The sequence below is a fragment of the Ambystoma mexicanum genome, chromosome 9 (genome assembly GCF_040938575.1).
Source record: "Ambystoma mexicanum isolate Mex_15411 chromosome 9, UKY_AmexF1_1, whole genome shotgun sequence".
Taxonomy (NCBI): Eukaryota; Metazoa; Chordata; class Amphibia; order Caudata; family Ambystomatidae; genus Ambystoma; species Ambystoma mexicanum.
In genome coordinates this window covers 698,242,694-698,266,134 of record NC_090931.1, presented here as the reverse complement: position 1 = coordinate 698,266,134, position 23,441 = coordinate 698,242,694, and the positions used below count along the sequence as shown (strand labels likewise).

The 23,441-nt window shown below is 45.0% G+C and overlaps 1 protein-coding gene across 2 annotated transcripts in view; it reads left to right on the top strand.

The window, feature by feature from the left end:
• The first annotated feature begins 328 nt into the window (after positions 1 to 328).
• Positions 329 to 23,441, top strand: part of CPO (carboxypeptidase O) — a 326,867-nt gene continuing 303,754 nt past the window's right edge. Inside the window, exon 1 of one of the 2 annotated variants that reach the window (XM_069617334.1) lies at positions 329 to 664. The gene's annotated coding sequence lies outside the window, so the exon portion shown is untranslated. The remainder of the gene's footprint in view (positions 665 to 23,441) is intronic. The other variant, XM_069617335.1, reaches the window with a different exon arrangement.

Below are 23,441 nucleotides of genomic sequence, written 5' to 3'. Positions count from 1 at the left end.
CGCACACCATCACAATGCCCGCATCATGATCCAGAGCCATGTTACACAATTGGTTTCTTGTGCTTATTGACCGAAGGTTTGTTAAGCAATCTTTTCAGGGCTTATGAACCAGTAAACATTACTGTCTCGAAATGTGCACAGCAAAAAATCAAACTCTGCCATCGACTTCTCATCTTCAGGAATACCTGTCATGGAGCGTGCCCGCGCTGATTAGCCGTCTGGACCAGCAGAGGAAGGTGTCACAGTGGGAGAGGGCAAAGAAAGGCAGAGACAGGCAGCTCGGATCCTTCCAGACGCTTCTTCAGGGAGCCGGCGCAAGAGGCGTGTCACATTTAATGAACGGTTCCCCTGGCAACAGAACAATCGCGAGCTGCACACGTGGACTGGAACTCAACTCTTTTCTCCTTTCGCGCATCTCTTCCATGGTCCTGTAATGCCAGCGTCTGCCTGATCCAGAGGCTGCAGGCCCCGAAATACGGCCAGCCAAAGGGAACAGGGTGGTTATGAGGCCTGGTTCAAGATGGAGGCCATGTACATGAAGGCACCGATGCGGACCAAGCCTGACCAGCGTTGCCCGTGTGAGAGTCTGAACATCCTGCCGGTAGCTACTCACTAAAGGCACAATCAGTCTACAGGCATGCCATGAAGTGCTCCGTTAACTCAGGTAGATCTAACGCACCTCCTGTTGTACAGGTACCAGTGAATGAATGAAGAAAACATGTAGGCAACACTGCGGTCAACTGAGAGGTACTTTCCCGGCCATGTTAAAGGCTGAGGAAGGAGGGTTAACTGATTCAAAATGGCACTTCCTATTGCTCGAGCCTGTTATAAGATCCCCTTTCTATGTCACATAGACACAGCTGCGGCTTCCAGGCCATAGCCAAAAAAAGCTTCCTCTTTGTTTCGCAATAATATACAATTTTCAGACAGATGACATTTTCATAGTTTCTTAAAAAGGTTTAATCGCAGACAAAATAATTCTCTAAGTATTTATATTGTATCTATAATTCATAAGAAAACTGGCCACGTATGGGCTCAGCATGCGTGCATGTGTTTGAGTGGCTACGTGAGTGGGCAGGTAGTTCAGTGCGTCAGTGAGTGATTAAGTGGATGGATGGTTAGGTCTTTGAGTTACTGAGGTTGGAGAGTGAGGGAGTAATGATAATAATTTTAATATAGTAGAGTGGTTGTGTATTTAGCTTATTTAAGAGGGTTTTAGATATGTGCCATGTTGCAGCACAATCTCTGCCTCACTTATTAACTGCGATTCACGCACCCTATTCATTTACCCACCTAACTGTCGCCTGTTATCATGTTTTGAGAAGACAAAAAAAGCATTAATGTACTACATTTTAGCTAATCAGATGAAGTCAGTGTGTATATTCAAAAGAGTAAACGTTCATCGTAACGTCCATAGTGGCACAGTGCATCCTTCCTGGCAACACTAGAAAGTCCTACAACTGTTGGGAAGGGACAACTGCAGTCTACCTGTCCGTCCCACTCCATAAACTGCCTGACCGACCTCAAATGGCTGCAGATAAAGCACCTTGGCCCCGAATTCGAGTTGGTGTTTCCGCGCTAGGAAGGTGCTCTTCCCATGCAAAAGAGTCCAGGGCTTCCTAGCCCTCTCATTGGAACCCAAGCAGAAAATAACACGCTTTACTCCTTCTTACCATTCCCCATTCTCGCGTGATGGCTCTCAGAAGTGTCCCTCTCAGAGGGGTGAAGGGAGCAACGCGTGATGGCCCTCAGAGGTGTCCCTCTCAGAGGGGTGAAGGGAGCAACGCGTGATGGCCCTCAGAGGTGTCCCTCTCAGAGGGGTGAAGGGAGCAACGCGTGATGGCCCTCAGAGGTGTCCCTCTCAGAGGGGTGAAGGGAGCAACGCGTGATGGCCCTCAAAGGTGCCCCTCTCAGAGGGGTGAAGGGAGCAACGCTTGATGGCCCTCAAAGGTGTCCCTCTCAGAGGGGTGAAGGGAGCAACGCGTGATGGCCCTCAGAAGTGTCCCTCCCAGAGAGGGGAAGGGAGCAACGCGTGATGGCCCTCAAAGGTGTCCCTCTCAGAGGGGTGAAGGGAGCAACGCGTGATGGCCCTCAGAGGTGTCCCTCTCAGAGGGGTGAAGCGAGCAACGTGTGATGGCCCTCAGAGGTGTCCCTCTCAGAGGGGTGAAGGGAGCAACGCGTGATAGCCCTCAGAGGTGTCACTCTCAAAGGGGTGAAAGGAGCAACGTTTTAACACGAAGGAAATGCTTTGTTACATAATGTAAATGCGTATTTCCTTTTACTTCCACTGGAGTCTTCGAATCTAGTAATCCAGCCCCACCAGTAGAAAAAGTAGTAACACAAAAGTGGTGGTATTACCAGTAGTAGCCCATTAGCAGTGATACTAGAAGTGGCTTCAGTGCTACCAATAATAGTTGTACTAGTAGAGGCAGTGATACTACCAGTAGATGCAGTACAACTACCAGTGCTATTGGCAGTATTGGTATCAGTATTACTATTGCTGTGTCACTGGTAGTACTAGTTCTGCTAATACTAGTACTAATGCTACTTCGATGATTAGCAGTACTGTTATCGGTAATAGAAGAAGTGCTTCTAGTTCCACTACTACTAATAGACAATACTACAAATACTACTCATACGAATACTAACAGTGGCAGTACCTTTACTACTAGTGATACTACTATGGACAGTAGTATCGCAGATAGTATTTGACCTAGTAGTTATACTATTACTTGTAGCATCACTCATATTTCCTGTAGTTGTACTAGCATTGATAGTAGCATTAAAAGTACTATCATTATGATCACTACTATTATTATTTCAACTATGAGGGGAACTTCTGCAACTAGTACCAGTAGTTATACCATTAGTAGTAATAGTTGTGGAAGTAGCAGTAGCAGTTTTACTATTAATGGTTTAATTAGTGACATTTCTATTATTACTATTGGTAGAGCGAAGTGTCCTACTAGTACTGTCACTAATGGTAGTACTACTAATACTACTACTACTACTACTACTGCTACTACCATTACTGGTAGTATTGCTGTTACTATTGGTATTACTGCTACTGAAGGGCATAACTTCTAGGTATGTAATATTTGTCTATGGGAACAACAATGCAACCTTTTACTTTGCATCTTTGCTGCTATAATCGAGCTCCACACTGCACTTCCTCTCTGATGCAATATCTTCTTTCGGAGATGCAATGTAGTTAGTAAAGGAGTGCAAAGTAAGCTCCCTCCTTTCCTCTAGCTCTGGCCGCCCACGCTGGGCACTCTTCCTGCTCCTACCTGTGAGGCTAAGAACATTGGGGTAGTCTTCGACTCCACCCTCTCCTTCTCTCCTCACATCTCCGACGTCACAAAGAAGTCAAACTATCAGCTGCACCTCCTCAGAGGTATTCTTCCTTTCCCTCAATTCCCCCCAGAAGCTCACTGTCTCCAGAGTTCTGGGTGTCTCTAGGCTAGACTACTGCAACAGCCTCTTTCTAAATCTTCCTGCCTCTACTCTCCGTCCTCTACAACTTATCCAGAACAGGACTGCAAGACTTGTCCTTGGCCTCAGGCCCAGGGATCATATCTCTCTACCCCTGAAATCTCTTCATTGGCTCCCAGTGGCAGCAAGGATCAAGTTAAAGAACCTCTGCATTGTCCACAGGGCTTTGTGGGGTATCAGGTTATATTATCCCCACCAATAATGTCACCATATATATGGTCGTCCGGAATGGCCATAGGTGATATTATTAGTGGAGATCGTTTTTGGGGTAAATGTGAGCGGGCATTGCGGTGGTGTCCCCCACTCCCTTTAAAATAATATGGGAGTTGCAGGGGTGTCCCCCCGCAGGTTCAATGGATTAATATCACTGGAAAAATATGCTGCCATTCTTGTATGGTGATATTTCTGCAGGGATATTAACACGTGGAACCCTTTCTGGGGCCTGGGACCACACTACCTCCAACTCTCTCTTCCTAAACATCTCCCTTCTCAAGCTCTCCGCTCATACACCTCCAACTCCAACTCTCTGAGGGTCAGTCGCTTTTCCAAGCAGAGAGTTGGGGGTAGATCTCTTTCTTCAGCTGGAGCCTTCCTCTGGAACAGCCTCCCTGCCTCTCTCAAACTTGAGCAGAACCACCTCCAGTTCCGGAAGCAACTGAAGACCTTCCTCTTCGCTTCCGCTTTCTCTCTTCTTCTACTCTGCTGATGACCCGTCTGCTCCACGCACTGGTCACCTGGCCACCCTCTGAACTTGGGCCCGGTTGCACCTCGCATTGCCTCTTGGCTCCCCTAGCACTTGTGGCCTGTATCTGTAACCCTACAGTCCCTTCTCTCTGCACTTATGAGCCACCCGTTGGCTGAACTTTCTGATTGCCTGCACTGAGCCACACCAGGCTGCACATTTTGATTACCTGCGCTTCTCATCCCACCCACCCCCTTGGCACTTCTCCCCTCCCCATTCCCTGCACTTGCACGAATGACACAAGGCCTAGTAAGATCGCTGTTTTGTCCTCCCTCTGTTTCCCCCTCCTTGTCTTGTCGTGTCTAGAAACACTTGTGAATAGGCGCCTTATAAATGACATATCATATCATAAGATAAATGCTTTAAAAATATTGAAAATAATGCAGACAGGGAGTGTTTTTGGTTTGGGAGTTGCTAGAAGATAAAACAACTTTATGGAAAACATATTTTATATACATATTGTCCCCTTTAAGATGGCAAAAGTTAAGTAACACTTTTCCGTGTTATCACTTCATCCTCTCCTGCAATCATAGTCTGGGGATAGACAAGGATGGTGACCCCAGCATTTCTGTCTGTCCGTCAAGGGGAGTAGGCTCAGTCGATCTGGCTCCGGGGAAGCTCAAGCATGCAGCTGTGGGGAACTAAAGAAATTGTTGATGGGCGGGAGCTCAAAGTCACCCGTTGGTATCATAACTCACTCAGGAAGCTGGAGCCTTCTGGGCAGCAAGAAACTAGTACACAGGATGCCACAAATCTAACTTGCACATAGAATGCAAACGGTAACTTTTTTTTCGCTCATTATGTATGAGCCATTGTGCTTTGAAGGCCTTCTAGATGAGTCCTAATGCTCCTTTGTACACATTTCCAAACACACAGGGGGTCATGCTCCAGATGAAGCGGACAGGAAAAACTGTTGGTAAATGTGATTTACCACCGTTTTTCACAATCCACCTAATTATGGTGCATTTGTATAGTGGAGTTTGAGAGAGGGGCACCTAACGTGTCCACATCCCTTTCTGGCTCCGCCATACAAATTCCGGTGCATGGATTCCAGCATGGATTTTCTTGCTGGCACTAATGCAATAATCTGTGGAATTTGCCTGCAATTACAACCAGGTAAAATCTGGCAGATTGCATAGGAATCCATTTGAAATGCTTCCTGTAAAGGGTACTAATATGGTGGAAAAGTAGAGTAACAGTGATGTCACCTATGTTGTACTCCTCACCTTTTCCCCATGTGGTGGAAAGTAGGACAATTCTGCAGAGGGGACCCTTTACACAAAGTGAACACAGTGCTGGTCCCCTCCGTGCATGTAAAAGTGGGGATAAAACATGACCCACACAGAGTGAATGCCACATAGGTATGTATGTTTGGAACCAGTTGGCACATGAGGTCAAAGTTAGCTCTTGGTAGCTTTTGGTGTGAAGATAACCAGGTTCTTCTTGGCTCCAAGTTGGAGCTAAACAGCTCCCAGCTAATTCAAACCCTGCAATAGCAGGCATTGCCCAGACATTGTGAACAGACCATAACACCACAAATCATTTCAAATTCAATAATGCATTATTCGCAAATGTTTTTGCCCTACCCAAATAGGGCTACTGTTGTATCTTCTTAGGTGTGTTGTCTGGAATGCTTGTTGTGGTTTTGTGCGATGATAGACCTGTAGTGTCGTACTGGGAGATGGTTTGTGGATCGCTGTGAGGGAAGACTGTGTGGGGGGATTGAATGCTCCAGGATTTACAGATATATTGAGGCTGACCTAGACGGGCGATGTATCGGGAAGGCATCCTTTCCTTTACAACTTTTATCTGTGATGAAAATGTATACACCTACCTCCTTTAGTACGTGTGGATCCTGCTTCATCACTGTGAAGTTTCCATCTTTGGTGCCAAAATTGTTAGTTTCTCATATCCAGAAAAGTAAGACTGAGGTATTCAACTATTTCTATATTCAAGATTAAGCCACGGTCAATAGAATGTTCTTTATTCTACAAGAAGTGTCTTGTAGATTCTACAAAACAGTGTCTTGTTTGGAGCCCCAGTGCTGCAACGCCAAAACCTGCCAAATTGTCCATGTATGGAAGATACACAAAACCTGCCCATGGCAATTCGAGTTTGTCCACATCAGACTCTATGATTAATAATAGAGAAGATGGGTAGCCCTGCTTTAACCCCACCCCAATCTGTCCTTTGCTTTTTTTAAAAATCTCAACACACTTCAACGTGAGAGTCTTTTCTCATACCAAAAGTATGGAATCTTTTTAATGACTGACCCGCCAACCGATATTATATCACCCACAGTTTGTTTCTCCCAGCTATGTGGAACACCCTTGAGAAATCTAGAAAGAAAGAGTATGTGCTCTGAACTCTGCCTCTCACATACTCCTGGATAAAGCATGTTCACTTGAGGTAGTGCTCCATGGTTAGGTAGCCGCTTCCGAAACCTTCGTGTCGTGGGTATCCCAGAGAACTCCCTTGTTCATGTACTCATTTCTCTAGTCTAGCCACTTTTTATAGATGTCTGCTGATTTGAAAATGATCAGTATTAGGTAACAACATAGCAGGTCAGTTTCATTTAAATGTTTAATATAAACTGGGACGACCCTTGCCAAATGACACTATTCTGGCAGCCGTAAGAGTATAGAGATTGCCCTTGATCAGCACCCGGATACTTGCACACCAGTCAGGGTTGGGCACAAACATATCTGAGCAAAGGCTGTCTGTGTTGCCTGGGCACAACAATTTTGGGAAGAGTGGAATTTCAGCATGACAGGTGAAGAAGATATCTGTTGACACTAGACCTGTTACAGGATACTGCTTAGCCTCACAAATATTCTCAGAACCGGTTCTCTATTATTCAGCAAAAATGTCTGTCGCTACTAAACATATTTTCTTATTCTGCTGGTTTATGAGGCACCCATTGCTGCATAAAATGGCCTCATCCAAGAGTCTTTCATAGGTTCTGCTTGGGTCTTTCCGGCCTGCATCATCCTTAACATCAGTTCTACAGTATTGTTCAGGTGCCATTTGACATTCTTTAATTCTGAATCCACCTAATGTCTATTTACCCCATCTTCCAAAGGTCCCTTTATGCAATGTATGCCTCTCACTACCCGGAAGGGCCCATCGAAATACAGAAGATCATCCACACTGTTCCCATTGTCACATACTAAAGCCCCATTAATTGGACTACCAACGAAGGGGGACCACCTCCTTCAGTTATTCATGCTTAAGATCTTTAGTAACTTCTTACCAGTCCATAGGTCATCCTCACTTAATTTGTACTGTTATTTCTTTGTCAACTAGTTTTCAATCAATAGTACTAGCCAAAATGTGGGTCTTCTTAGGCTGGGCATAGGGTTGCCTACCAAACTACCCTTCAGCTGAATCTGATGCTTACGTTTGGTGGTAATCCGCTTGATCAGCTGACCCACCATCAAATTCCAAGCACCAACTCAACATTCTCTGTGCAAGATCTTTCAAGGCAGCTACTGTCAATTTTGTATTTTATTTGACCACATTTTCCCCACCCATAAGGAACTACACTGGTTACTCCTGCAAGCTCTCATTGCCTTCTAGACAGTCTGATTCACCTAGAAGCGGTAATGTCCAAGATGCCATCATACTTAGCTGAAAAGATAATCATCTCAGGAGGTCAACACAACACTAGGGGCCTACATAGTTCCCGAACTGCTATCCAAGAAGTGCAAGAAGGTGATGACCAGGAAACAAGTAGTTTGAAGGCCCTGGTTTTCCAAAAACACCTTACCCACAAATGAGGACCATAGACTACCAAGACGATCCTTCCTGTCGCTCTATGTCCCACTCCCTTTATTGTTTGGTAAGTGCTCCATTTCTTAAAGCTCTTAGCAAAAGAAAAAAAATCACCACATTTCTGGGCCTTCTTGGCAGTTTGTGTGGCCATGTTCTATGTCCCCGTGAGGGTCTTTTCCAATTTTCATGCAAGCATTGCTTTGCTTGTAAGGTTATAAATTGATTTTTGGTTTTATTTGCTTTGAATGTATTTTTATAGAGTGCACTACGGACTAAGGAGCCAAATCTAGGAGAGCCAACCAACTAGGGAAGAGCAATGTCTTAAGTAACTTCAACGAACGTGAGTATTACTGGCTGTTAAATCGAAAGGAAGATAATTCCAGAGGTGGAGAGTTTCAACTGAGAAAGCAATACCATACATTCTCTTCTTCCAATCCCTGCGATCTAAAGAATAAGACCTGAGCTTGAGTGTAACTTAGGACTTGGAGGATAAAGCTCCAGCTTTTCTCTGATGAAAAGTAGACCATGACCTTAGAAAGCTCTGCAGGTAATCCATAAAATCTTAAATGTGATTTGCCAACGAAACTGTTCCCAGTGAAATGTTTAATTATGAGGAAAATATATTCCCTTTGGCCTGTCCCATTCAGAAGTCTTTTGGATAATCCATCCCCATTTGATAAGAGGCATACGTCGGCTTGATACAAAGAATTCCCATAGTACAGTCGAGACAAAATAGTCCCTGTTATCAACACAGTTTGACAATGATGAAGAAGACAAAGTCACATTTTGTGCTGATGATAGAAACACATGCTGGAAAATGAGTTGATCTTATGGACCAAAGGTAAGGTTTTATCTATTTTAGAGCCCATGTTCTTTACTCAAAGGGTTCTTGTCTTCCCACCCACCTCCAAGTGGCTGATAAATAAAGGCAAATGGTTTAACTTAAGCTCATGACACAATATCCCCATTCATATGGACGACTTGTCGATGGCTTAGAAGTACAACTGAAATCTAAAGCTGTGAATAAGCTTTGCCAAAGGCCGAACTTAAAGTTTGGATAGGAAGGGGAAGCATAGGAACTCTGCAGGACTCCTCAAGAAAAAGAAAAGAGCTTACTAACAGAAGAATGAATGGTTATGGATATTTTGTGATCTATAAAGAAAGACAAACCAGACTAACAGTCCCCCCAATGCCTGCCTTTTTGAAGCCTTTGAAAGAGTATTGTGCGGTTGACGGGGTCCATCCAATGATAGTCAAAAGACAAAGATAATTTGCCTGGTGAGATAGCACAGCTGGTTGAGTACTTTCTGGTGAGCTCTGTGTGTGATCTGCAAGTCACAGGCTCAAATCCCAGCAAGGTAAACTCAAATATGCTTCTGAGGTCGATAAACGAGTACCAGCTTTAGTTGGGTGATCATAATTTATGTAAATGCTCTATGTACAACGCTTTGGCAAAAGCGCTGTATAAATAACAAAATATTATTCTATGAAAGAGAAATCAGCACAGATTTGGATTCCATGTCGGGCCGAATCATACCTGATAGGTATACAAGTAGAATATGTGGATTCTGCGAATTGCTGTATCTGGATTGTAACTCATCTCTCAATTAGCTTAGCGCCAAATGGAAGCAGTGAAACAGGATGACATTTAGCAGCAATCAAAGGGTCTCATGTGCGAGTTCTTGTATTTTTGACAGAGATAAGTAGCTGTTCACAGAGCTTTTTAGCACCTCTGCAATAATGGTGAAATGTTTATGGCCAATCCTAAGGAGTCTGCAACTGGTGGCTCTCCAGGTGTTTTGAACTACAACGCCCATAACCTGTCACCATTGACTGTTTTGGTTGGGGCGGATGGGAGCCATAGCCCAAAACATCTGCAGAGCCAAATGTTGCAGACTCCTGTAGGGCACAAATCTAGGGCCGACCCAGATTTTATCCTCTTAATTCAAGCCAGAATATCCAACTCAGAGACATGATCAAAATCAATAAATGTAGACTCAGCAGGCATAACAGAAAAGGTCACATTTTGTTTGCCGCAAGGGCTGGGTCACCCTGCTTCTGATGCATTGTGGGATATTCTGCATTACGTTCATAAAAAACAAAGTGGTCTGATTGCATAGTTCAAGAGTAGAAGGGATTTTGAGTAAACAGTGCCAGAGTGGTAGACACCTCTCCCACTATTTCAAAGATCACCTTTTGTAAGTTAGTGGAATTGGCCAAACGATTGGTAGAAAAGGCTTTTTTTGTTTTTGCAATGGCTTTTCTTTCATTGATTCCGATCTGAACTCTTTATGCTTTTATGGCTTCTTTGTCATAGGTCAGCCAGAAAGAGTGCTCCAGTGGCCTATTGTGTTTGTCCTTTGTTCTAAGCTGTAAGGAAATCACTTTTAAAGCTTTGATATTGATCTTTTTCGCGCTGAAGTCCACGAATGATAATGATCATAAAATAAGGATGAGTCAGGACTAGGAGGTAGAGACACCGAGAAGCAGAGGGTTTCTACACAAATGTCAGGATAATAGTGGTACCAATGAAGACACACTATGAGAAATATTAACAGTTATAAGAGGCATGAAAGAAAGGTGAACACAGTAGTGATCAGTAGTGGTGGGTGGATTTAGGCCTAATCGCATGTACTATGCCGGGGCTTGAAGATATTAGGTCTGTTTAATGGCCAGCACTACGAGTGAATCATTTGACGACCTACAATAGGCCAACAATGTCTAGATTGTCTAAAAGGAGGCTGGTAGCAGGAATAAAAGTATGCTCACACCAAATATTGACGTCACCAAGACTTCCTGTGATGTCATCAGAGGTCAAGGGTCATGTGATGTCACTTCCGCTACCCCTGGAATTTTGGTGAAATGACGTCCCTGCTGAAAGGTTTCTGCCCACACAGCTCCAAGGTTGGTGGGTCAGTCGAAACTTATTATTTTGTAGCCTACTGGGAGAGTAAATGACAAATCGGGACCTGAAGTATAAGTGAGCTAAGTTTCCGTGGCAAAAATAATGTCATAAGCAACTGGATGAATCACTGCAAAGTGGTCAGACCTATGTTTCTCTATAGATTGAGCGTTCATCAGGACACAAGCTGCCCATCTAGCAGATGGAGCAAAGACCAGAGAGGACTGCAAGATGTTGAGGAAGGGGTGTGCTTCATAAATCGAAGTTAGTTATCCTACATTTAACCCTTTGTGTAAGCGAGAGCGACAGATAAGTGTCTCAGAGACAGGAGTTCGTCACGTGTATATTTGAAAGCAGTATAATTCAAACTCCATATCAAAGTATCAGGATGTAGCGTGGCGGGCACAGTCGGGCTCACTGTTCGCATTTCACCGAAGTACGGCATCCTCACAGGCCAAATAAATCCATCCCTGATTATGGAAAGGGAAGAAAGACTCTCAGGCAGTAGGGCTTATATAAATAATGATCCCTCAGCTGCAAGGGCGGTATACTGTTCCTGAAAGTGCAGGGTGCAAATGAAAAAACAGCACACTTTAAAAGATTCAACGCAAAGGGTTTAAAACTATGTAGAATAAAGTGGAGAAATCAACTGGAAGCACAGTCATTGCTGGCTAGCAATCGAATTCGGGGCCTGTTGTAAGACTCTCTGCAGCGCGGCCTCCTCAGAGGCAGAATACATCATTTCCTTACAATGGAAATAGGAGATAGATGTTTATGGTAGTGTCATTGAATCTTATGCCCCAACAACCCCTTAACTTAACACCTAGCAACCCAGACCCAGTAACTTATATCAGCTGTGGGCTTCCATTCCTGGTCACAGTTATTAGGCTCAATTTGAGTCAACCTTTCCCAAGTGTTTTTCCCTTTTGGGAAAATAATTGCTAAAATCTAGGGCATAATTGGTACTCCATCCACATGATGTTCTCTGTGGGACAACATAAAGGCTCTGCCCATCTCCACAGTGCAGCCATGTGCATATGTCCTCGCTCTGCATACACCCATTTAAAAGAAACAAGGAAATTACAGGGAACAGTGAGCAGAAAAGGTCTCACCTCAATGTTGGGCTGCAGTGAAAATGAAAGAGCAACATATACACTGCATCTAGAATGGTACAGATGCCTCCCGAGTGTGGGGCGGGAGTGAAGATCAGGTAAGAGCATAGCCCCTGGCTCCAGTTGCTGATGTGGACATTAGAGAAGCCGAGGAATGCAGCCATCATGAAACATGGTGGGAGAGAAAGGGCAGAATAGGGAAAGATGTTTTCGGCAAAAAATGCAGCCAGGTCCACATCATGGGGAAAAGGAAAGATAAGATGCTAGGCTACATGTTAAAATGGGGCGAGCCACCTAAATCTGCGAGGTGGCGAACATTGAGCACTGGAAAGGAATGCAGTTGCAAGGTGCGTTTTGGGGTTAAGCATAGAAGTAATGGTAAATTGGATAGTACAAAAAAGTTATCAGTGTAGCTTAGGGGAAGGATTGAACAAAAACATCAGAAAAAAAGAGAGAAGAAAAAAAGTTCTTTTGCAGTCACATGATGACATGGGAGTAGCCATAATCTACCCAATCCCTAGCGCCTCGTTTCCCACTAAGACCATCAGTATTCCATGAGGCGAACGTGACCTGGGTCGCTAGCTGGCTGCACTTAAGAAAAAGCACTGGATAGCCCCAGGGCGTGATGGAGGCTGGGGGGGGGGGTGTTGGGGTGTTAAGGGCTGAATGAGGAGGACTGGAATGTGCCAGTATCCAGAATCCTGTGTTAAATTAGGACATAACACATTCTTAAAAGGGTGCATCGGATACTTCTGAGACTGCTACCAATCCCATTCACTTATTCAGCTCACCCTGAGTATTCGTGAGTGCGAGCTCACTCGCGATTCACACGTGCATGAGTGAGCCTGTGGGAGAGAGGGGACATCATGGTGGAGGGAGGTACCGTGGATCTGATGGGGAGGGAGGAATCGGGAACTGGAGGGTTAAGTGAGTGTTCACAGGGAACATTTGGTGACACTGAGGTCTGATGGAGGAGGCTGAGGACATGGGCCTTTGTGGGGTTGCTTAGCATTACAGATCCGGTACATGATAAGAGGAATTGAGCACGGCACGGCTCGTGGTAAACTGGCACGTGTACGGTGCTCCATAGAACGCCAAGCCTGGGAGCAGCATGCTGGGATCCAGACCGAGAGAGTGGGCGCTGGGGTCCTGTTGGGGGGGGTGGACATTACTGACGTGATAGAGCTGGCACTGTGTCATCACGCACGGCCACATACAACAGCAAAGGGAGTGAACGTTGATACACAAGACTCTTGACAAAGGACAAGTAGGTATTGCGCTTATAGGGTGGCAAGGAAAACACAGGGATTCACACAGGAGCAGGGAGAAAACAGGACACCAAACCTTAAAATCAACAGGGAGCCAAGGAAGAAGTGCAAGGGTAAATCAGGAACAGAATCCAAGCTGGAGGCAGGGAACAGCAGAAGTGAAAGCTCATTGGCAAGCTCAAAACCTTCCCCCTCCTCACCCTGGGAAGGAAAGACGAATAGAACTCTCAGAAAGATGGTTGTTTTAGGGATCAAGTTTACACTGCTGAAGACAGCAAGATCAATACAGTATGGAACACAGACACACTGTGCTGTTCCTAGACAGGAAAACACTGGCAAGTGCTGACTCGAGAATAGAGGAAAGCTAAAAAGCGAATCCAGGAACCAGCAAAAACGAATAAGCAAACAGACATTGAAACACATGGATTCAGGGACAAGGAGCTAGGAACTAGAAACTGGGAATAGAATTATAACTGTTCTTTTATAACGCGCTTAATACCAGAGATTAGTTTCTAAACGGGGGATTGGGATACAAACCGGTGTTGCTCTACGTTGCCTTCGACAAACACGTTGTCCCTGAGCTATCCCCCTCACATAGAACCAGGAACACGTGACCAGCCTCAAACAGGAACACTGCAACACTGGCCAGAACTGGACTGACGTAAGCTGAAGCTTTTAAAGCTGCCGAATGATCGATCACATGCCAGGGTGTGATATTTGCTAGCCCCTGCCAACCTCAGGTGTTACTTATGCTCCAACCAACCTGCTAGGGTGGAGATGAAGCAGTAGGCAGGGCATTCTCAGACAGATATAAAAAAAAGCATACTGCTGCCACAAACCGGAAATGGATCTGGATGGTAAGAGAAGTAGAAAATGTGACCCTAGAGCTCATACATCACTACAGTCCTGCACCACAATGCTTGGAAGTCCAAAACTGAAGTGACCCAAAAGCATGCCCTCAAGTGGCGTGTGCAAGAGTTAAGGGAGTGAATGTGAGAGTATGCTTCAACTGATCCAAAACAGTGCCCTACAGGCTGCCTGGTGTGTGCAATGAACGGATCACATCTCTCAAGCGAGGCGCAAGGCTCACTGGCTGCCTATCAAAGCCTGCATTGAGTTCAACAGTCTATCAATTGCTCACCGATGCATCCACAAAGGTGCACATACTTACCTCAACCAGCGTAACCACATTGCATGCGCTCCTCTTCCGCCTTGGCTCTAGCCACACCAAGATACACCCGAAAAAGAGCAGGTCAAGCGAGCTTCACAGTCATACCTCCCACTCTCTAGAACGCCCTTCCTCCGTGCATCCAAGAAGAGCCCTCGTACCTAACCTTTAGAAAATAATTGAACACTGTCTTGTTCAACAAATTATGTATAAGGTCTGTCCAACCATCTTATGACTCCACTGCCTTTTCTGTAATATTTACTAGCGCCCTGATACCTCCAGGTCTGGGCGCTATCAACAAATTAAATAAATAAATAAATAACCACTCCCACAGTCGCCTTCTGGCATCTGGCATTGGAACCTGTGTTGTTGCTTACATGACAGACAGTCTTTTTATATGAGTTGGTGCTGAAGGAGCCAGTGGTCTGTGGACTATACTGTTTATAATGAGGTTGTAGAACTGTAGATTGAGAAGCAGCTCCCTGGCAAGAATGGTGCTCGGGTACTAAAGACAAGCGTGAAGGACTTGGAGAAAGATCTGAAGCTGCGTTTCAGTAGACCAAATACTCTGGGAGCAGGCCGTTGCAATTCCGAGTGGCTGATGGCAGGCTAGTTTAACATTCAGGAGAAAAGGGCCAACTGTCTGTGGGCCTTGTAGCCCAGAGCTGGGATGCAGAGAAGCAGCAGATAGGGTGACCAAAGTTCTCAGTAGCTGATGTTGGATTCTCTGGAGGCTCTGGGGCTGACTTAAGGCATTAGGTAGAAATCTCTCGTGCAAAAGGCAGGCAGTCTGGAAGTGTCACTGAAGCAGAAGGCAGGCATGCAGGCTGGAAGTCCCTCTGAAAGGGAAGAGAGGAATCTGGGGGGCATCGCTGGAGGTGAAGACAGTCCTTCAGCATGACCTGGCACTTTAGACAGGTACTCTTGAGTCCATCGGCACTGAAGACTGGCATGCTGGCCGTGTCTCATTAGTTAAAGGCAGGCATGCAGAGTGCCGCATTTTGGATGCTCTGCTGGTGGGTCTATGGCTGAAGATAGCTGTGTCAGAAGTGTCTCGGCATCTGAACTGGACAGAGGGGACTCTGAGGCTGAAACAAGGCACATTACAGTCATCTCTTCACCTAAAGGCAGGAACATGAAAGGCTCTGAGACTAAACAATGGCATTCTGGAGGCTCTGTGATGGAAGACATGCATATCTAAGATAACTTTGGAGCTTGATACAGTGATGCAGAACAGTAAAAGGCTGAAGGCAGATAGACTCAGAAGCCACCACCAGACACATTGGAGGCTCAGGAAGAGGGGGAACCTCTAGGGTAGTAGACTCCTTGGCACCAGTGACCAATGACTGAGCTATACTGCAAAGTCCCTTTCCACAAAGGATGACGCTGGGTTGCTTTCTCAGCGATGTTCAAAATCAATCAGAGGATTCACCATGGTAGGCTCTGTTTATCCCAATTTCAATGTTACTTGGCCACACATATCTCAACAGTTCTGGGATTGCGATCAAGGTTTCTTCTTCTTTAGTCTCTCTATTGACTATGTGCATTCACTGGCTATTTGTCATATACCACACTAGTAGGAGGAAGAGTCAGACCCTGCATGATATTGCAGCGTAAAATGGAATATTTCGTGACATAACAATGCAAATTGTGCGCCACAAAATTGTATTTATTGCAGAATTTTGCAGCACATTGTGCATTGACTGGATGGTGTAACAGTGGCAGGTTGCAGGAAAGAGGCAGTGTGTGTTGAGCCTACATGAGAGCTAGGGTGATATTATTTGCACCTTTCATATTTGGTCTGTGCTAGCAATTTAATAGGAAGAGTCCCAGATGTCCCCTGCTTGACAGAACAGTGTTTGCTTTGCTCTACTTTTTTGGTTAAATATGCGTACCTATTTTACATTACTTTATTTTTTCATTATCTCTTGTAATGGTGAAAATGTCCCTTTTATGTTCTGCAATCCTCCAAGCACCCACACAACTTCATACTCACAAATTTTCCATCACAACTTACACTCAGAAACCTCTTCCCTCTGCCAGTCAGGGGAATACTCACATGCTCCATCACACTGCCAAGCCACAACTCGCTCTCCCCAGTCTCTGCCACACTCCCAAGCATGCTCCCAACTCACACGTTATGCTCTCTAGTTCCTCTTGCAGTCTACAGTCCTTCATTCTTTCTTGCTATTTCTGCCTCTTGCATCTATTCTCCCAATCTATCGCTCTCTTATCCAACCCTTTACCCCAATCTGCAGCTTGCTTCCTCTTTCTGTCCCACTGACCCCATTTTGCTTTCCCTTTTTGCAAAGGATGCACTGTTTTTAGATGCCCCATTTTGAGAAATGAGCAGGTCACTGTTATGGCAGAATATCTCTATGTTATCTTAGACCGACACTAGGCCCATTTTGTGTGGCCATGTTTAATCATTCTTACACGTTGCACACAGCACATGTTGCCACCCGGGCCTGGCAAGCCAGGCGGATTTCTGCCTACAGCCCAGCAACACAACGTCACACCTCAATGTGGTAATTTCTATTTCTGTATCATGCATTAACTTATTTGGTATACGGTTTGCTGTTCTGCTATTTTCCATAGAAGTGATATGCTGGCTGACCTTATATTATAAAAGTGTACAAAAGAAACCGCAAGGCTTGCTGACGCCCCAACTCCAGCTGGTGCAAGAATTTGTTACTGTTATGCAAACTTGTCTAGGTAGCACCCACCTGGAGTTGGGTCAATGTGCTTTTTATATTAGTGATCTCTGTATATAAACTGCCCGCTCTCTGTAAGGGGCAGAGATACTTCTGACAACTCTGTCTGAGCTGCTGTAATGCTCTCTCCAAATCTCAGCTGCCATTTGTGAATCTGTTTATCTTGTGCATAGTAGGACCATAGTTATCTACCAGCCTGGCTTGCCGAGTATTATTGTTCTCTTGCCCCTAATGCAATACCTTCATTCTTCATCACTACATAATCCACTTATTCTCAAAAGTGACCAGCACATTTCCAAGGGGCTGTGCTGTAGTGCAAATGATGCGCTGGCCAGCCCCATTGACTACAATAGTGTCAGGACCACTCTCCCGGCACTAATGTGTCACTGGCTCCCAGCACCCAGGTAAGTACTGGGAGCACATTTCACTGTGACGGGCCAATAAGGGCCTGTCACTGTCCAGTGTTACTCAAAAAAAGAAACATTTTCTATCCATGTTTGAGGGATAGAAAAGCAAGAGATGCAGCAGCGGTTCAAACCTCGGCTGTCACACTTTAAATAAAATTTCATGACAGGGTCAAGAAAGACCCTGTCATGCAATGCGCAACCCGCCCCCCACGCCTCCGCACATATTTCAAACAGACCCGGGGAGTTGCCTTTGTTTTGTGTGCAATTAAAAGCACATCTCATTTTTGAATTCGAGATGCACTTTTAAATGTTCAGAAACACCCCGTCATTTGTGCAAATGCGAAATGGGGGGTACAAAATGGCATCTGAATGAAAGATGCTATCATTCAGATGCCCTTCTTGAATTGAACTGCTCCTTTTTTGGCACAAAAAAGTATTGAGAACTTGCCCTTAAAGTTTTTTTTAATGGCTGTTTTTTGCAAAAACTGCAGTTTTTCACATGTCTTTGCTCATGGATGTCAGAAATATTCAGAGGCATGTTGTCACGAGTAGACCCCTCTAAAATATCTGATAAGCCATGTAGAATGGGTAAAACCATTTCCCGGAACAAAGGAGGACCAAGGTGAAGAGAGAAAATGGAGACCAAATCCATGCCCCCGCACCCCAAGCGCCCCAGCGCACCCATGGGTGACAAATATGCTGAAACACACCCACTTCATCAATAGTGCAACTTCTATGCTACATTAGAATCAATGCTGCAATATCAGAATCTACAAACACAAAAATCCCTGTTTAAAGGCTTGCAAATGCCTATATGAACTAACATGGTCTAAATGCACAGTGTAAAGCTATGTTTCAGGAAAATTACAGCTAAGTTCATTTCACTCACTGAACACTGAACACTGGCTGCGGGAGCCTTATCAACATTCCTCGCAAAAGAAGTCCGACCTGCCAAGGCCGCAAATTCAAGATAAAATTGCTTTCTGCAGACAGACATTTTTTAATTATCCACAAATGCGAACAAATCACGGCAACCCAGTGTGCTTTTTTTTCTCTCTGGGAAAGAAAGACATTTTCTCAAGGACACGCACAACATTGAAACATAACTTGTAACAAGCCAGGGCCCAGGTGCGAACTGCTTGTTCAGCTAAAAGTTATGGGAACAAAGTCACATTGCAACAAGATTAGAATTAGGTAATGGGGGCTGGCACAGCTAAATCAACCCACTGACGCAGGAGGTTAATATCCAATTATCAGGCTCTCTATAAGGGCTACATATGTAACCCACCACTCTGCAGCCAATAACAGGAGGAGATAAGTTTCTGGGAGCTGATCCAATTCTGTGAGGTCAGCCTGCAGTGTGATTATAAAACTTACTTGCAAGACAGCCCCGGGGGAGACGGCACCTGAATTCGCGGTGTGCAAAATGCTTTGTGTGTTTTTTTTTTCTTTTCTTCGCCTAGAAATAAATGCAGTTTGAAAACATGCTGCTGCCTGCTTGGCACTCTGTTGCATTTCTGGGGGCCATATGGGAGGTGTTGGGGCCTCCCATAGCTGGTGAGGGTATGGCTGCTGGCCCCCCACTGCCCTGGGGGTGGGGGGGGATCCAGCTTCTCCCCGACAAGTTGGTGCCCTCTGTGAGGCTCATTGCTCATTGTAACATGGGTAATTGAGCTCTGCCTGCGCAAGCTCTGCGATGGACTGAGCTCCCTGCCGCCGACTCAAGGAAGCTGTGAGACCCTCGCCTGCACCTGAAGACCACCGGAAAAACGCGTAACCGGCTAAAGGCTTCGGGGGCCACTTGGAAATACCCCGCTTGAGGGCAGGTGAGAGCCCTGCAGGAGAAGGGGTCCGGTGAAGCGCATTGAGGGAGTGTCCAGCAGTGGTGCAACTGCCAGTGCAGCATAGGAAAATGTAAGTAAACCAGCAACATGGGCTCCGAGGGGGGGAAATGTTTAAAGTAGAAATGTTAAAGTGTTTTCTTTTTTTTTTTTTTTTTTTTTTTTTTAGGGAGGGATTGTAAATTGGGTGGTGGGTGATTGTACATTGTCACAAAATTCAGCGCATTGGTAGTGATCGGCACGTGAATTGTAGTTGGGACTGGGGTGGTGGCAGTGGTCCCTTCTTGTGTTTTTGAGCATATTGGGTGGGGTAGTGACTCCCTACACATAGAACAGGAGTGCCGCGCTGATTGGTCTAGAACAGGAGTGCCGCGCTGATTGGTCTGGATGGTGATTTCATGTACGGGGTCTGGATTTCCTATGAATTGACGTTATAGATCAATGAGTAGATGAGGTTCCCTGCTAATTGAGCGTTTTAGTTCAGTGAGTGGATGATGTTTTCCCGCAGGAGGTAGCTAGATTGTTCCCGAGTGCGGAAGATAGTTGGCTGGTTAAGGTCCCCTGGTGTGGAGCGTATCATGCACTAGGCGACGCAGTGTGTGCAGTCCAATTATAAGAGTTTATTGTGGTTTACCTTGTTCCAGTTGAGACAGGAAGACAGCTGTGGGGATTGTGGGGTTTTATTTTGGGATTTTTGTGGGGTTGGGAGAAATGGGTTATTGTTCTGTGTATGCACATTTGTCTTTTCATTTGCATTGTGTTTTTAGTTTGGTGACGTCACCTTCAGATTGATGTATAAGGACACAAAGTTTTGATGGTGAGGAGATAGTGGTGTGGTTTTGGATTTGGAGAATAGGTGACCAAGAGGCGGTGTGTGGAAGACACATGCGCAAGATTGTGGGAGTGTGCCGGAGAAGGCAATGGTTTGGTGAAGATGGATTGCACGTGGAGTGCACTGGCTAAGGTGCGGAGCAAAGAAGGCTCACAGAAGTTGAAAAAATGTTCAATTATCTTCTAACTTTTGCTCCCTGAACAGCGGACTATCGAAATTTTCGAATTGAATAGAGGTAAAATGTATCACACAATACAGAAATGACTCCCCTTCACTTGTTGTGTAGCACACAGCTTCCATGCTGAAATAAGTCAGTAAAACATAGTGTGCAAAGATTCAAAAGTACTGAAGGTAAATTAAAAAGACCATGGCTGCTCATAGGCGGCTTCTCCAGAAGCGTGCAGCAATCGCTAAGGACACACATACACAGCACTTACACGGGAATAGCTTTAAAAGCACATGTGCAGCAATCGCTAAGGACACACATACACAGCACTTACACGGGAATAGCTTTAAAAGCACATGGCTACAGTTGAACTGTGTGCACAAAGGAAAAGGAAAATGCGAGGGGTCAGCTGATGTTGAACAAACACGAGCAGAGGGAAGAGGGGACTCTCCCTTCTGAACCTCCGGGAGTGTAATATTTGATGACACAGGGGCAGAGAAAGGCAGATGAGGACAAGTAGGCACAAAATAAATCATTCAAGCATGCGATGGGAGGGGCAGTTAAAAACAGCTTCAACACACACGCACAAGAATCACAATAGCAGTGTCAACAATCACCACAATATGCACCGCCCATGTGGGGAGGATACATGGGGCAGGATGGGATCATTTCAGCAGACACCACAAGCACCAATGCAGGTACTGTCACCACTACATGTACAGACACAACAAATGACAGCACCACTACCCCAGGACTGACTAGAATAACAACACAGGGGCACTGCACAGCAGCCAGCACCCATACACTGACACAATAGCAATGGTACCGGTTACATGACTGGGTGGGGTCTTCCTGATGGGGAACAAATCTTTCAAAGGACATAGATTGACATTATACCGCTAATAGGACAGCCCAAGACAAACTTGATTTGACTCACTCTGCCACACACACTAATGCTCCACCTCCCCGACAGAGCGGGCGAGACACGCGCCGACACACACACTCACGCACACTCAATAATGCAGAGGACAATTGCATAGGGGTGGTGATAGGTATCAAAACATTTTCTTTTCTGGGTGACAGTGGGGCGACTAGGCCATGCATTAGGGAAGAGACATTTGTGACATCATGAGCAATGTGGATATGACCACCTTATTAACAGAGAAATCCATAACTTGTTAAACACCAGGCATACACATGTTGAAAGTAAGGAAGATTGTTTAAGAATAATGGGGGTGCACGGTACAGAGGGGGGTGCATAATGATAGCGCATCACAAGAGAGTACATTTAGCTACATCTTTGAGCACACATCTTTCAGTGAGGAGACTGGGCTCATGAATACACGATTAACACAGAACAATTAAATGAGACACACAAGGTGGAAGAAGGTGCACTTGAGGGGGGAGGACTACATTTCATTGACAGTTCACCACAGGAGGAGAGAAATAGGGGTAAAGGGTGGATGATCCATGTTCCCAACAGAATTAATTTGGCGACAAAATAACAGTGCAAGTGGTACTGCCACTAGCGCTTTTGAAAATAACACTGGCACAAATGCATTAGCCAACACACATAGGGAAAGAGGTCATTGCTGCACGAACTGGAGCATAATGGTTGTATTAAAATTTGAGAGCAGATATTGGGGGAGAAATATATATTGTTTAAATGTAACAGTAATTAGAAATATATATTGTTTAAATGTAACAGTAATTAGAAATATATATTGTTTAAATGTAACAGTAATTACAGTAGTGGAGTAATAAAATACTAGACTAAATGAGTAATTAACAGAGTAGGTAGGCTTTAAAAAGTGGACATGGGGTGGGATAGAGAGAATGGGAGTAAATTGGTAGCGGATTTCATTAGTACCAGCTTAAAGTGCCTGCAGTTCACTGCGAGGCACGCCCTGAGAAGTGAGAGAGGAGCCATAGAAAAAAAAAAAAAAGATTTAAAAACCCTGCTATTATTTTAACTAAGTAACATGGTGCACTTAATTTAGAAACACAGCCACCCCATATGACAAATTTACCACCCTGATGTTTCCCTATTTAGCTTGTCAGTGCCTGATGCCCCACGGGACAAAGGCACGCACTATAAATAACTTATAACAAAAGCACAGTAAATACAAAGATCCAAAGGCCCATTTGTACACTAGCACCCAAATTGCATATATATGATCCAAGTGTGTAATGAGTATCTTCACAAAAATTAAGTGCCTACCCATTTTCTGGGTACATTCTGAATTGTGTAATAATTTACAGTCAGACCGCCATTGAACGCCACCAGGTGGTGACAGGATGGTGCATAGGTGTACCATTGGCTCCTCCCACTAGGACACTGAATAATGTGAGAGTAGTGCAGAGAGGTTAGGTCAAGAAAATGAAGAATATGTAAATTCTCAGGTCTCAAGCGCTTCCATTTCATTTCTCGCCAGATACAAAGGACCCAGGGCAGGCCTGAAGACAACGGACAACCAACACCCAATGGCTATGGACTACAGTGGGACATTATCCCCTCCTGACAGACTTTGTTAGAAGTGTAAGGCGTCAAGCCCTACAAAGCGGTGGCCACCCTGGCAACGAGGGAGCAACGATCAACAGGGCCAACGCAAGAGATTTTCATGAACTGCAAAATAGCACGAACTCTCCCGAGTTAGGGAAACATGGCCATCCCATGGTCCAACGCACACTAGCAACTAGAATAGGGACCGACACACGCATTTCCAAAGTTTAATTGAGTTTCATATTACATTTTGTGCACCTACAGCTGTAACACTGTTTTGTTTCTTCTCTTTTCCCCGCACATGCAGGTTGTTGCGTATGTATGCTGTTAGAAATGTGTAGGAAATTTCCTTAATGTTATCTTCCATTAGAAACTGTGAGGCCTATTGATTAAAACATTGTGTAGCATTCCCCACTCAATTGCCCACCCTATCAAGAACCTCAGACCACTTAGAGCATGTTTCCCTGAAGTATATTTCCTTGCTTCCATTGAATAAACAGCCCAAGATTTTCCCTAC